We start from the raw sequence: 16,158 nt of genomic DNA, 5'->3' as shown, positions 1-16,158 counted from the left end.
ACCCAGCTGTGAAAGACTTGGTCAGTGAATTGGTGCTATTGGAAAGTACTGGAACCTTTAAGAGGTGGGGTATACTGGGAGATCTGCAGATCACTGGGTGCATGCCCTCAAGGAGGACTGTGACCCTGTTCTCTTTTTTGCTTCCCAGCCATGAAGTGAGCAGTTCTGTGCCACTGTAAACTCCTGCCATGACATGCTGCCTTACCACAGACTCAAAACAATAGTGCCTATCAATCCCAAACTAGAACCTCCTGAAAGTGTGAGCCAAAATAAACCTTTTCTCTTTTTAAGTTGGTTATCTCATGTATTTTATTATAGTGACAGAAAGCTAACACTCATGAGGACATTAAAAACCACCATTGGCCTGTGATTAATTCTGTTTTTATGATGAAATAAGAAGTGAAGAGTTGAGGAGGATTTTTGAGAAGATTCTAAGTGTCTTGGTTTCATTACTTTAACAAATTCCTGGGTCTCTAACCCACACATGACGGAGGACAGTGGTTCTCACAGTGGAGTGCTTCAAGGTGACTGGGAAGGCTTGTTAAAGCCCAGATCGTTGGGCCCCACTTCAGGATTTCTGACTCAGTAGGCCTATGTGGTTTAGGTAGGCCTGAGAATGTGCATGTCTCTCGGATCTCAAGAGACACTACTGGGGCTGGTATCGTGGCTCAAGTGGTATCGCACTTGCCTAGCAAGCATGAGGCCCTGGTTCAGCACGGCCAATAAAACAGGCAAGAGATATTACTGTTTCCAGTCAGGAGTAACTTTAGAGGACCTAATGAAGAACTTCCAGCCTTTCTCAGAACCTCTGTGAACCCCCATCGCCATCTCTACTTACATGAAATAGCATTTAAGTACTAAGACTTCTTCACAGATGGCATAGTGTTCATGAAAATAGTATGTAATCCACAACGTCCTATACAAAATGTTTCTTGAGTTGCTAGGACAAAATAAGGAAGTATTTATTGAGAGAGAGAGAGACTACAGAATGGTTTAGAAGAATGAAGACAGGGTGAATATGAGAAATATTCATATCCTAGCTCTGCCATTGGCTATCTTGACTCATTTGCATAGGAGAGCTGGCAAAGGGCCTGAGTGAGTTTGGCTTGGAGAACTGGGAGGACAGGAGAGTTATCAGACAGGAATCGCCCCGGGGAAAGTATGAAGGGTGTTCTGAGAGGTTCCAGGGAAGGAGCTCTGGGAAGATCTGTTTGAACTATTTAGCAGATGGAAAGGAGAGTCATCCAAATGGGAATGGTGGAGGTTGAGAAATAATGACCCTCACACCCCCAGAAGAGTCCAACCCTGGAAATCCCAGGCCCTAGAGTGGAGACTTCCTAGACCCGAAGGGCCAGTTTGGATCAAGTTTGGTTATTCCACTTTGGTCAGCCTCACAAAGAGGAAAGGAATCACTGCAAATGTGACTAGACTATCAAGTGTGTATAATAACCCCCTCATGAAGCTCTAATTATTCCAGGGAAAAGAGAGGAATTTTTTTTCCTTTTTCAATTTGGCTTAGAAAATAGAGAAAATTCTCATGCCATGCACAGATGGCTCACACCTGTAATCCTAGCTATTTGGCAGGTTGAGATCAGGAAGATCATAGTTCGAGGCCAACCCAGGCAAAAAGTTAGCAAGACCTTATATCAACCAATATCTGGGCATGGTGGTACATACCTGTCATTCCACCTATGCAGGAGGAGAGTGCTTCCTGTCCACTCCAGGCAAAATAGTTTGTGAGACCGCATCTTAACAGAAAATAGCCAGGGATAGTTGTATATACCTGACATCCCAGCTATAGCAGGAATCATAAAATATGACCACCATGCTCCAGGCTGGCCTGGCAAAAAGCAAGACCCTAATTCCAAAATAAAGAACCAGAGCAAAAAGAGGTTGAGGTGTGGCTCATGTGGTAGAATGCCTGTCCAGAAAGTGTGAAGTTCTGAGTTCAAACCTGGAGAGAGACAGAAAGAGAGAGAGAGAGAGAGAGAGAGAGAGAGAGAGAGAGAGAGAGAGAGAGAGAGAGAGACCTCCATTTAATATGACTTATAATTACTTGACTTTAGAAATACCAACTTGTCAAATCAGACAGAGAAGACTGTGGATGACAGGAAGCCAGTCCATCAAAGGACCGTGCTTGCCTAGCTTTCTCAAAGAGCAGCATAAAAACTAGCCTTTACCTTTGAACATGCATTTTTTTCTTTCCTTCTGTATAAAATGGTGGTGGAGAGGAAGAAACAGAACTAAGAACTGTTCTCTACACTTATCATCAATATGGTAATAAGTTTTCATTTAACTAAGTTTCTTTCAAGAGTTTAAAGGAAGTTTATACATTGATGAGTTGGAGTTTGATCATTTGTTGGATTGTTTTCAGTGGGAAAAATAAGAACAATTATCAGGTTTTGATACACGCAGTTGGATTTCCAAACTTCTTTTCAATTTCAGATAACTATGAATTAGATAAGCTTGATACACAGCATAAGGTGCCTGGGTACAGGGAAAGGTGGGTGGGGTAGAAAGGCAAGGGAGGGCAACAGAAAACAGTAGACAGAGACCAAGTGAAATCCAGAAATATTGAAATTTATATTTGTAAAAGACACAATGGACACTATCATAGACCAAGAAGGAAAATGGTAGGAAAGGGGGAGAATCATCCCCAGCAGGACTGCAATCAAAAGAACAAACAAAAATCTTAGGAAACTCCACAGGCTCACAAGCTGGCACTTTGCGAAAATAAAGTTTCAAATAGGAGATCTGCACACCATGCAGCAAGCATGCTGAAGAAGGAACCCTTCACTTCCTAGCTTACTCATGGTTGCCAGGGAAGGTCTTACAGTCAAACCTCCCAGGCAGAGGAAGAAGATCTTGCATTTTTTTTTAAATCTCCAAGCCCCAAAGGCTTCCCCCCTCCAGTGGGCCAGGAAACTGGTTGTGACATGGAGTCCTCTTCATAGATACAGATCTACCTGAGTAGAAAATGCAAGCTGCAAACTGTGCTGCAGAGTCAAGGTCAAAAACATTAGTGAGCTACAGCCTGAAGTCTGATGAGAGGGAGAAGCTGTGTATGACCACAAGTAGGGGTTTTATGATAGAGAACCGAGAATAGAGCATACAGGTTCAATCAGAACCTAATGCCTTATCCAGGCAGTTTTAACTGCTTTGTATGCTCTAAGAGGGCTGAAGAGATTGGTGGAAAGCAGCCAAGTGTCAGGAGTTTCTCACACAAAACCCACATGGACAGTGCACATCTAATGTGAGGAAGCATCCAACTGATATTGAGGGGGGCGCCTCAGGCTTAGCTGGTGGAAGCAGTTTGAGGACAGCTCCTGCACAAGAATCCAACCCAGCAGGAGGGAAGGCAGGACAGAATTCAGCCTGTGTATACTCCTTTCTAGTTTAATTTGTTGGACCACAGAGAGAAAAATAGCACAAACTCTCACTCTCTCTCTCTCTCTCTCTCTCTCTCTCACACACACACACACACACACACACAGTATACTGCAATACACAAGTCTTGTGGTGGGGGGTGGATTGGGGAGAAGCTTCATTCTCTTCTCCTCACCTGGGAAAAAAGTGACCAGTGGCTTTGTTCCATTGATATTGCTGATTAATTAGTTGTGATTGTTTTGCTTTTCTCTGTGTTCTCCCTTGGTATTATTTCTTATTCCTTCATCTTATATATGATCCCTCCCTTTTATATCTTGCTTCTCTCCGTTTTCCTTTCCTCATCCCCCTTCATTTTACAGTTAATTATTAATGCTTCTAGTTCAATAATTTTTAAATTCCTAGTTTATCCTGTAAGTATTCTAGTTACTTACTTTTCTAACTTTAGGACAGTGTGGTTATTGTGGAAGAGGCCCTCTTTTAAGTAAATATGGTGGATAGAGAAAGACTAAGGGCCAGATGGAACATGGAACTGAGTTAAGCCAGTCGAATGGACTGGATGGAATGCAAAAGTAAAAGCCAAGATCACAAGGTGTTCTTGTACACATGAAATTCAAACCATGATCTCGGGAAGAGACAGCCAATCATGAAGGTCCACAAAAAGGCACACAGCCAGGCAAAAGTATCCAAACCCAAGGTATAAAACCTACACACAATCCTGTCTCAGAGCACTATGCTCCCTTGCCTAGATGCTCACTCTTGCTCCCTTTGAACAGTGATTCTTTGTGTTTCTTACTCTCCTGGCTTGGTAAATTCTTTTACCAACTTGTTGCTCCAAAATCCATAACAGTCAATGCTTGAAGTTGTTTTTAAGTACATTTAAATTCCTGGTTTGTTTCCGAATTGTTGATTTGTTTCTTTTGTCTTCTTTCTTTCCTGTGAGTGATAGTGGGGATCAAACTTCAAAAGAAGGCTGTTCTCTATGAAGTCTCCCCTTTAAAAGAAACAGATATCCATCCCAATAAGTGCACAAATTGCACCATAGAAACATAGAAAATATGAAAAAGCAAGGCACTATGACTCCTCCCAAAGCTCATAACTCTTCAATAACTGAATCCAAAGATACTGAAGGGGTTGAAATGCTGGAGGAAGAATTCAAAACTCTAGTTTTAAAAATAATCAGTGATCTCAAAAAAGATTTAAAAGAACAGATAGATGAAGTAAGGAAGTCAAGTTAAGACTGGAAAAGAAATGGAGCAACATGGATGAGAAATTGTGCAATTGAGATTCTGGAAAAAAGCAAATCAGAAATGTTGGAAATGCAAAACTCACTAAACAAAATTTTAACAACAGTAGATAGCATTATTAATAGATAGATCAAGCAGAAAAATATCAAAGATTAGCGATAAGGCCAAGAAGTATTAAATTTACACAGTAAGAAAGAAAAAATAAACAAGCATGACTATAATTTTCAAGAATCTGGGATAAGATCAAGACATAAAACCTAAGAACCCATGAGGTAGAAGAAGGATCTGAGATATAAACTGAAGGCATAGAAAACATATTCAATGAAATTATAGGAGAATATCTCCAAATAAATTCCCTAGAGAGAAAGATAGAGACATCAAAGTACAGGAGACATTTAGAATCCCAGAAAGACATGTTACATTATTATTAAAATGTCAAGACTACAGAACAAAGACAGAATATGAAAGAATGCAAGAGAAAAATGCCAACTTGCTTACAAAGGGAAATTCATCACAATTATGTCAGACCTCTCACATAAGCCCAAAAATCCAGGAAAGCAAGAAACAATATAGTTCTAACCCTAAGAGTAAATAACTGCCAATCAAGTATACTATATTCAGCTAAATTATTGTTGGAGACATAAAGAACTTCCAAGATAAGCAAACATAAAATAATTCAAGGACAAGCAAGCCAGGATTGCAGGAAATACTTAAAGGTAGCCTCCGACACACATGTGAGGAAGAAGGACGGTCACAAATGTAAGAGCTCAGGAAAGAATAAATTTAAGGAGAGGAGTAAGTGAGCAAATGAAAATTAGTAAAGAATCAAGCATGTTAAATTCAATTAACCAGAAAACTCCTACGTTGGATGAGGGAGAAAAGAAAAGAACAAACACTAACTGGATCAGTTCGGGGGGGAGTTACAGGAATCAGCCAATATCTCATAATAATAACCCTAAATGTACATAAACCGTCTCAATTCTCAGATTAAAAATCACATACTATGTGATTGGATTTTAAAAATCTAACGATTTGTTGTCTGCAGGAAACACATGTCACTGGCAAAGACACTGAAGGCAAAAAGATGCAAACAAACATATTAAGCAAGTGGAAGCTGAAAGCAAGCAGGAGCAGCTGTACTTATATCCGACAAAGTAGACATCAGCCCAAAATTAGTCAGAAGAGGCAAGAAAGGTCACTACATATTAATGGAGTGAACAATCCATCATGAAGTTGTAATGATTATAAGCACATATACACCAAACATTGGGGTACTTAACTTCATAAAACAAAAACTACTGGACAGAAAGGGACAGAGAGGTACCAACACGTTAATAATGTGTGACTTCAATATCCCACTCTCATCAATAGATCATCCAGACAAAAAAAGTGAACAAATGAATTTCAGAGTTAAATGCACCATAGATCAAATGGCCTTAACAGATAGCTACAGAATATTGCATTCAATAGCCACAGGGTATACATTCTTCTCAGCAGCTTATGGAAGTGTCTCCAAAACAGATCACATTTAGGCCATAAACCAAGTTTCAACAAATTCAAAACCACTGAAATATTTTCTTGTATCTTATGAGACCATAGTGGAATAAAACTGGAAATCAATAGCAAGAGAAAATATACACACACATGCTTCTTGAACAGTATACTTTTGAATCAGCAGTAGGCTACTGAAGAAATCAGAAAGGAAATTTTTTAAATTCTGAAAATCAAATGAAAATGAAAACACAATTTACCAGAACCTTTAGGATATAGAAAAAGCAGTTCTAAGAGGGAAATAGCTATGAGTGCCTATATTAAAAACCACAGGGATATGAAACAAATAACAAAATGATACACCTCAAGGTCTTAGAAAAACAAGAACAAGCCAAAACCAAAATTAGTACCTGGAGGAAGTATTAAATATGAGGGTAGAAATTAATGAAAGGAGACTAAAAGAACAAAAAAAGGATCAATGAAACAAGAGTTGATTCATTGAAAATATACAAAGGATTGACAAACCCTCAGCCAAACTAACCAAAAGAAAGAAAAGGCACAAATTAATAAAATCATAGAAGAAGCTTGGACTTGGAAATGAGGCCTTATACCATTAGCCACAGATCTCTGGATGGTTTCAAAGATATTAGATTGAGCCATATGAAATTGTAGGGTTTTAATTTTTTTTACCAACAAAAGTGATACTCAAATGATTCAAACCAACATTATAATCCCAAAGGAAATTTTCTAATTGATATATTTACCTTTCTTTTTCTTGTAGGACTGAGTCACATGCTTCCTAGGCAGGTGTGCTAACACTTGAGCCGCTCTACCAACCCAACATTTTTCTAATTTTGAGGTTCTTAGACACCAAACATCACTGATTATCAAGATAAACATGGTAACCAATTTATAATGTGATCCTTTCTTTACAAAAAATAAGAAATTGACTTGAAACATAGTTTAGCATGACCACTACACATCTGAGACCTTGAGGTCTGGGAGAATAGAAGAAGATAAGCCCATTTTATAGTTAGAAGGTGGTCAAGCAATGAGTCAAGTTCCTACAGGGGAGAAAAATATAAACAAAGTTGGCTAGAGAAGAACAGCTTTAATTTCAAGAACATCTTTTGTATCATGCAAGTAGTCCAGAAAAATCTACCAAGATGACGGGCTGGGACCTGTCACAAAAGTGTGAAAGGTGGTATTACGCTTGTTCTAAGGGAGCCGAGCCCAGCAGGGCACCTGATGCCCTGCAGTGTGACAATGGGTGGGGGGGGGGGAAGAAAAGGTTCACAGTAAGCTTTTGTATTTGAAAATTCTTTTATACAGTTAATACATAAGAGGGAAAACACTATTCTCTCATGACTCTCTGTCATTGTTCTCCAGTGATAATGTTTTGAGCACATCATTGGCCCCGAAGGAATCTACTCAGGAGACCACAGAACAGCTGGAGACAGAACTTCTCACCCTGTGGACACTGGGCTACTGGGATAGTTAGAACATCTAAGGAGAAGCATCTGGGAATTATTGCTCTATGTTATGTCTGCAAAAGTATCTGCATTCAAGCTCTTCCAAGTGTCCTTAAAACTGACACAAATTATGCAGTCAGAACTGACGTCTCTCAAGGCGTCCTAAGTTGAAAGAACAGCACTGACTCTAACTTTTTGACCTGCAGCAGGTTACTTATCCTCAGTTACCACATATGGAAAACAGAGATGCAATAAAAATGCTGCCTCCATAGGACAGCTGTGGAAATTAAATGAGATAATGTGGTTGAAATCTCTAATATCTGACAAACAGTAAGTGCTCATGATGTTAATTTGATCATCATAATAGTGATAGTTATTGCTGCAGAGAAGCATACCACTCATTCTGATATTTCCCCATTTACAAAATGTTATTAAGCACTTTTCTCTGTGACTCACTCCTCGTCCCTGCAGGCACAGTCTAGCGCCTGCACAAGACAGTGTGATGATATGTCTTATGGTCATTTCAGTGTATGGATTACAACAATGACCAGTAAATTTTAGGAGGCTTGATATACTTGAAAAACATAAATATATTTAGTATAAGGAACAAGCAATAGCATCATAGCTCTATAGAGGTTATATATACATATTAGTTTAATTGTTGTTCTTGAAGTAAACCTTAGATTTTTATCAGTTGCAGGGGGAAGAACAGTTTTAGTAAACCCAAATAGCCCAGTCATAGACACTGTATGTAGGGTACTGACTGTATTAGAATTACCCAAGAGAACAGTTGCTTAACCATGAGGTGATCTAGAAACTTTTACATAAACTGTTAGAAAATAAGAGGCATGGAAGAGGCAGAGAGACAGCTCAAACACCAGCACAGGGTTTATTGTTCAAGCAGGAGCTCTGTGAAGGGGGAGCCCAGAAAGAGAGCTGGAGCCCATTGCATTCACAAGCTTGGGAAAGATACAGGAGGCTAGTGGAAAAGTACCAGGAAGGTCATTAAGGGATCCTGTTGCCGGGCAACCAAGAAAGATAAGTTGTATTTAGGTCACTGTCTCCCCAACTGTCCTTGGCATCCATCCAGGGAAATAAAGGTTACAATTGTCCCTTTGTCAGTTTTGGGGGTTGGGTGGGGAGTTTCTAGTAAGCCATCTGCAAGGGAGGAAGGGGTCTGATCCTAACATGGCTGTCCTCATTTTTAACCCCAACTTAAACTAACTCTTAAATGAACATGATTCATTTACCTTAGTAGTTAAAACCCTGACGAAAAATTACCAGAGAACACAGGTAAATATTTATGGGGACTAAGTGTGGAGTAGGACTAACATCTCCACTTTGTTGACTCCAATAAAAATTGGAAGTTTTGACCTCCAGTGTAGTGCTCCCTTTTGAATTTTTATTTGTTTTATCCTATCTGGAAGGTGTACTTTGGCTTTGTTTTTTTTTTCTTTTCTTTACATAAGTAAATTTGTCTCAATCCTCATATCAGTGCAGCAGTATTCCCTGTGCTCACCTGTCTCCTGCTCCTCTGTGTTTTAATAGACTTTTGTTGTTTTGATAAATTTGTGGATTAACCTCTAGCACCAAAAATTTTTGACAGTTATCTTGACAAAACAAAAACCATTTTAAGACAGTTTTTGTAAATGTTATTAAGAACAATATTTTAAAGATAGTCTTGTTGTTATGAACTTAGAAAATTAAGTTTTAGTTTAACATCAGTACATTAAAATTTGACCTTACAAAACCTTTAATGTAACTGGATTTTAGTCAACTCAATCACTTTCATAACCATTTATAAGTTTCATCTTCTTATGACAACTTACTTTGTACCTTTATGACAATTTGTTTTGTATCCCCTGGGGGACCTTATCTTTATCATCTTATTGTAAAAGTATTTTTAACCTTTTATTTTTAAAAACCATATCCTTAGTACTATATATATATATATATATATATATATATATATATATATACACATATATATATATATATACATAAATATATATACATATATATGATATATATATATGTTACCTGTAGAAAAAAATTCATAAAACCTTTTAACTTAGAACCTTATACTGTATGGAAAAACATCAGAAAGAAAACAACCTTAAAATTATTTTTGTATAAAACCAATTTATAGAAAGCCCATTTGTTAATAGACCCAGGTATTATAAGAGAGAATTTAATCCCAGATGTTATTTCTGACAGAATGAAACAGACTAAGGTTATTTTTAACTATTCCAAATTTAAGATTTCTGCTGTAGGCTGTGGTTCCCTCTTTTTTCTTCTCCTCTGGTCTGAGCCAGAGTGTCAATCCCTGAATGCCTGCATCCTAGTGAGACCTGATTGAAATAAGTTTGAAAACCCATTTTCTTAAAAGTAGAAGTAGAACAGAGTAATAATTTTTTACATTTACTTTATAATAAGAATCATCCTCAAGATGTTTACATATTCAAATATAAAAAGCTTAAGCGGTTTGTAATAGAGATAGTTAAAACAAACACCATGGTTTTTTGTTACCTTGAATATAATATTAACCTTATAACAGCAGTTTAAGAATCATTTTGAAGATGTTTACATATACACATACATACAAAAGTTTTATAAATTAAGTATGTCAGGAAAAAATGCCAACTTACGCATGCATGATAAGAGCTGAAATTCCAAGAGCAAATTAAATTTTGTCCAGTGCTTTAAACAAATTTACACATGCACACACACACAATTGGAGTGCACTCTCAAAAAAAAAAAAAGAAAAAATGTTTAAGTTATACCCAGAGGGCTATCCTGCGGAATAGCGGATGATGCATCTCTTCTCTCGGGATTCTCCCCCTTTAGAACTGAATTTTCTGTTATCCATCCCATAACCTCAGTTGTTACTATTTCCTGGGAAAAGCTCAAACCCCTGTTAACTCTTGAAGGTGTCTTACACACTTTTACATAGCACAGTACTTCTACCCTGCTCCCTGAACCTGAGAGACACAGCTTCACCCCAAAAGGCAGTTACTAGCGGTCTCTGGGAGGTGTTCAGTGTCCCATTCTGCCTCCTGGGATGGGCCTGAATTTGAACCTGGGTTCTTACCAATCTGAAGAATTGTAATCTTACCAGGTCAGTTCCTGCACCTCACTGGGTTCCCTTGTACATCCGAGGCCTTCCCCAAGGGTGATCAAGGCTGGCTTTGTGGAGACTAGATTCCCAAATACCGTTTTCCAAACTAGTGTTTCTCAGGCAGCAGACTTGCCATCTTTGTTTGCTTCCTGGGAGAACAATGGCCCTGTATCACAGCTCTCTTTGAGGACAACTCCTACACCACATTGTGGGGTTGACACACTCCAGAGAGCTCTGAAAGGACCAGCTTTCTGGGTTTCCTCTTTTGTGAAGACTCACTTTTGTCTCTCCATGAGCCCAGGAGAAGGAGAGGCAGCCAGCATTGCCCTTGGGATAGGGCATTGTGGCAGCAGCAAGAATAAAAGGGCATTCTCTCCAGAGAACCTCAATTGAGAAACCTCAGTTTTCCTGATTACGGCATGAACAAAAAGGCAAAAGGGCAGCCTTATTGAGTTCTGCTATGGATTTGATAAGGCATTTAGATTTTTTATTAGGCCCCTTGCCTAGACTTAATTCTCATAGGGAAACAATTGGCAAGACACTTCTGCCTCTAACAAAGACTGTATTGTTCCATATGAAAAAAAAAAAAAAAGAAAGAAAAACCAGTTTTTCAAGGTTTATGTCAATCAGGTCTCACTAAAATATAGGCATTATCTTGCAGACAGTAACTTTAATCTATTTCACTTTGTCATAAGTATAATTTACATTCAGTTCTTTCATAATTAAATCTATTAGCAATTGTGTCTTTGTAAGTTACTGTATAGAAAAACAGTTTGATTGTCTTTCTTAATGGATCTGTAAAGAATATAAGAAGGCAGTAGGTATGTTTTGGGGGAAAAGTTAAAGGGAAAAAGAATGTGCTGTTAAATGAAAATGGATTTTGTAAGGAAAGGTTTTTCAAAAGGAAGAAGGAGAAGGATAAGCCATCAGAAGGTTCAGAACATCATGTGAAGTTTCTAAGTAGGTCTTAAAAGTATATAATAGATGGAACTTACAAAAGTTTAGGTGTAAGCAAGTTTACTGTAATCTAATATTTGCCTGAAAGATTTTCAAGAGTCATGTCAAACTCAAACCTGATTATCTATGTTCAGAAAATAACAAGGCTATCTTAATATTGTTCTGCTCTGAGTAAGATCTGTAAAAAAACTGTCCTAAGAAAAGGTTTTTAAAAAATAATTACTCGTGCTTTCTCTTGATCTTGTCAAACTTTTAAATACTTAGTAAACTAAACCTTAATTAAAAAAAAGGTCATTTAAGTATTTGTTCATGTAAAAATCTCCTAAATGACCACCTTACATCTGTATGACAGAACAGCTGTTGTTTTTGGTAATTCTGGCACCACTGGTACTCTAGAGATTTGTAACTAAAAGTATGTAGATCTATGTGTCTGGACTTATCTAAATATTGTACAAACATTTGCAGAGTTAAACGTGTGTCAGTTTAATATATGTAAATATATATGAACAACTAAAGCTCTCTTTTATCCAAAAGCATTACATCTAACCCTTTGGCACAAAAAACGGTTAATAAAACTTTTGGCAGTTTTGCTGTTTGTAATCAGTAACATTAAGAAAAACCCTGCCATTTGGGCAATCCTATTTAAAACCTGGCCTATATTTGTCTTAGCCAAATAAATAGTAATGTATATTTGAAATGTACTTGTGCATTAGGAAATAAGACTACTTGGGATTACAGGCACTGTACCCCTAACTTATAAGAGAGTAAAGTTTTGGTTTTAACTTTTGTCAGTGCTGTATACCTATTATCTTACTAGCCAAAAATTTCAAATTTTACTTCAAAGGGTAAAAGAAGCTAAAATTAAAATGTATATCTAATATCTATGTAGCTATGTTAATTGTTGCCAGCTCCTTTGTAATGTATTTATCCTCCCCAAATATATAAGCCTTCTAAAATGCAAAGCTTAAAAATAAAAACTTTACCAAGCAGATGTATTATGCCCATGTGTTCCTAACACAATGCTGCCAGTCATAATTATTTTCCTAAAATGTTCTCTACAATGAAAATAACTAGATATTCTGACAATTCCTAAACTATTGTTCAGTATTTTAGCCATGGCTATTCTAAGTCTTATCATTCACAGTCTGGGTCCTTCTCTGGAGTGTTTGCAAGTAAATCCCCAAAATGACTCTAAGTGCCTATTCTTCAATTGAGTCAGCCTTTTAGATATTTGCTTTTGTTGGCTTTTTGTATCCTCCTTGTAAAACTTTTAACTCTTGTCTGTTGACATTCTAGAGCATTTTTAAGATGTCAGGACATCATCCATAGGAAAGAGAGATTAAAAATGTACACAAACCTAAGGGCTACCTTTTCTAAACCTCTCAATTTGCTTATATTTTGGCCAAATGGATCTCACCGGCAATGACTTCCACCTAAACTGCCTGTTGCTTCCCCTCCAGCATGGGACCTGACCAAAAAACCCAGAAAATTCTGATCAATGAGGGATGTTCATTAACCAGAATGGCTAATTAGCAAAATCTTCAGAAGAGACTGTTCACAGACAGTTTGGAGACAAGGAAGGAAAGCTATCACAATCCAGATGGAGTCAATTGTGCCAAGCCTTACAAATTTACTAAAGCCAAGTGGTTTTTAAAGAGGTGTCCTTATGCATGGCTATCAGACATCCAAGCCTAGAAAGCAAATTCATATTTTTGGCCAAGGCCTTCTAATTAAATAAAGACAAAAATGACTATTCTTGTTGTCTCCTAATGCATCTTGTCTATGCTCATGGATTTATTTTAAAATGGGTTCCCCTACACAGACTATTTAACTGGGAGTCTTCTGACTTTTACTTACTCTGTATTCTACTTTATAAAGCTGTTTCTAATTTTAGACTTAAATAACAAGTAGCTTTGATGTAGCTGTCAGTTATCTGTCCCTTTCTGTATTTATCACTGGCCAACAAATCCTAATTCCCTAAACCCTCAGGTACTTAAACTGCTTTTGCTGAAAAGCACTGACTCCCTTCTTGGGCCCACAGATTAACTAAAAACAGAAAAACAGCATCTCTCCATTTGTCTATGGTCCTTTGCTCTGAACTACCCCTAGCAATTACACTCTGCACAGAATGCCGCACTTGCCAGATAAAAACTCCCGAAACTTCCCAAAACAAAAATCTGAGACCAACGCAGTCTCACTGTGGCTGGGACTGTTTAAGTATACATACTTGTGTGCCTTGCCCCCGGTTCTTTTGTCTACTTAAACCTGTAGGCAATGTCTACACCCCAAGATCCCTTGGTTTTCCTCTTCATGCTGACAACCATTGGCTCATTTGTATTTAACTACATGTCTCACTTTATCTCCCAAAGGCTACATTCCTTTATACAGGCCTCCACTCACAGACATGCTGCTCCTACAGTAAAAATGCTGCTTTTATGTCACCTAGTCCAGGATTGTCCATGATGCCTAAGAGACTTTGAGAACGTGCTGCCAATCTCCAACAACAAACAGCTGGGAACAGTGCCTTATGGGCTAAGTGGATGCCATGGTCCTTCCTCTGCTGGGACCTTTGTTTTATTCCTCATTGTGACTTTCTTTTTCAAACACTTTCTGGTGTTTCCCAGAGACTCCAGGCCTTTGTCCAGGATACTAACCAGATCAAATCAATTCTGTTCCTCCAACAGGCCCGGTACGGTTGCTGATACTCCCTCCCCTTAAGAGAACCTGACACCCCCATTCAGCAGGAAGTAGATACAGGAACATTGGCACCCCATTCCCTTTCATTCATTTATATATATATATATATATGTACACACACACACACACACACACACACACACATATGTCAAAAGGCAAGAATGTTAGGGTGAACAAAAAGAAGCCATGTTAGGATTGGACTCCCACCCTTGCAGTCAGCTTACTGACACCCCACCACTCACTGTAAGGACCACATCTAGCCTGAAGGAAATGACAAGCCACCAGGTCACCAGGGATCCAAGCTGAGCAACTTATCTACCTAATTACCACTTATCTCCTCTAGCTTCCCTGAACAACTTATCTACCTAAATCACCACTTATTTCCTCTAGCTTCCCCTAGCGATGTTGACTTCACTCTGGAAGAATTTTCCCATTCAGTGAGGTTCCCTTCCAGACCACTCCCCTATATCTACTCCAGGTCTGTAAGTGGCTGTGGGCTCCAGCTCTCTTGTTGGGGACTCCCCCACCACTGCCGTGGGACTCCTTCCTGAACAATAAACCCTGTGCTGGCATTTAAGCCATCTTTACACCTCTTCCATGCCTCTTTCATTCTAACAGTCTATTCATATATGCAAAAAATTGGGAGTAATCCAAACATTTCTAACCAGATGGAGAGGTACAGTGTGGTACCAACTGCTTATAAAGAGTCCTACTTCACACTAAATACGAATGCACGTAGTCATCTGGAGACCTCTCAAAGGGCACATGCTGAGTGAACACAGCAAGCCAGAGCCTTGGGCTGTGAACCAAGGTCCCATCTGACCTGCACGATGGAGAACATGTCAGTAGGGGGTAGAGGGGATTGGGGCTGACAGTCTCCATCTAGATGGAGGTCTAGTAATCAAGTATACATTTGCCAAAGCTGAATTTTTCACTAGGGTGGTATATAAATTTTATGTGTGTGTGTAAATTTTATCTCCTTTTTTTTAATAAGGGGGAAAAGACCTGCAAGTATGAAAATGTGCACAAAAATAGCTGAAACAGGAAAAGTTATTAAGGTCCATCTACACTGCTGTATCCAGTTCCCTGACCCCCACACGAACTCTCCTCCAACTTCCAGGCCTGTGCCACCCTCCCTCAGCTGCTCCTCAGCATTGATACCACAGTCAGCAGGTAGTGGTGCCCTCCTCAATGCTGGGTTCCCCAAGTGATGACACCATGACCCTTCCTTCCTGCTTGGACCTCACAGATCTTTCTGTTCCTTAGCAAAGTCTTGATTTACCTCCTGCTCTGATTCTTCCTGCTCTCTCTCCTGCCTGTGTCCCTACCCTTTGCCCCTTACCTGGTCACTCTGGCTATAGCTACACATGCTGCCACATCCACCCCTCCCCCAACCCAGATATCAGGACTGACATTGGTTTGTGCTGCCAGCATCAACCACCACTACTTTGATCTCCACCAAGTGTTTCTATTAATACAAACTGAGATCCAGATAGAACTCACTTGGTACTTGTGGTTGGCTGAACCTCAGTCAGTTTCCATGTGAGCTAATTAAGCTCTAGGATCAGGAAGCCACTCCTAGGCAATTCTTCCTCAAGGCCTCCCCTGCTAGAGAACCTGCTGTGGCTCTCTGTGCCTCCCTCATTGAATCTAAACTGCTCTGCCCTCTGCTCTTATTGGGCTGTGTTACTTGCCTTCCTTCAAATTCACTTCCATTCTTTTATATACCCGGTGCCCACACTTAGTGTACCTCTTCTCCCTTTGCTCCATCTTCCCAACTCTAGTCAGCCCT

The 16,158-nt window shown here is 39.0% G+C and overlaps 1 long non-coding RNA gene across 1 annotated transcript; it reads right to left on the bottom strand.

The window, feature by feature from the left end:
- LOC141414864 (uncharacterized) lies at positions 1–4,697 on the bottom strand. Its single transcript, XR_012439803.1, has 3 exons — positions 4,142–4,697; positions 1,678–1,954; positions 1–940 (listed from the first exon to the last, which is right to left on the bottom strand). It is a non-coding gene; the product is annotated as an uncharacterized lncRNA (long non-coding RNA).
- Positions 4,698–16,158: the final 11,461 nt, after the last annotated feature.

Source organism: Castor canadensis, chromosome 12 (assembly GCF_047511655.1).
Source record: "Castor canadensis chromosome 12, mCasCan1.hap1v2, whole genome shotgun sequence".
NCBI lineage: Eukaryota > Metazoa > Chordata > Mammalia > Rodentia > Castoridae > Castor > Castor canadensis.
Note: the sequence above shows the minus strand (reverse complement) of the source record. Positions and strands in the feature narration are given on the sequence as shown.